Here is a 275-nt window from a genome sequence, read left to right as displayed (position 1 = left end):
TCCATTACTAGAATAGCTACTTCGGCACACCAGTCTTAGTCGAACTCAGCTTGTTACTATTTACACTCTTCTGATCAACGGTAAAAAAAAACGTGATTTCTCTCTGGCAAAGTTACGCTATATATTCGATTCATCCCAAAATTTTATCAATAACTTTATTTCCATCTGAGTACAAACTAAAATGCAATGTATAAATTCTCCTTCCAGAGCCCTCTGTCAGTTACGCCCAGTGTTTTATATTCGAGCGGCGCTGAAGACGTTGCGAAATGGCACGC

Source organism: Penaeus monodon, chromosome 29 (genome assembly GCF_015228065.2).
Source record: "Penaeus monodon isolate SGIC_2016 chromosome 29, NSTDA_Pmon_1, whole genome shotgun sequence".
Taxonomy (NCBI): Eukaryota; Metazoa; Arthropoda; class Malacostraca; order Decapoda; family Penaeidae; genus Penaeus; species Penaeus monodon.
The sequence above is the reverse complement of the archived record's forward strand: the minus strand, read 5'-3'. Positions refer to the sequence as shown.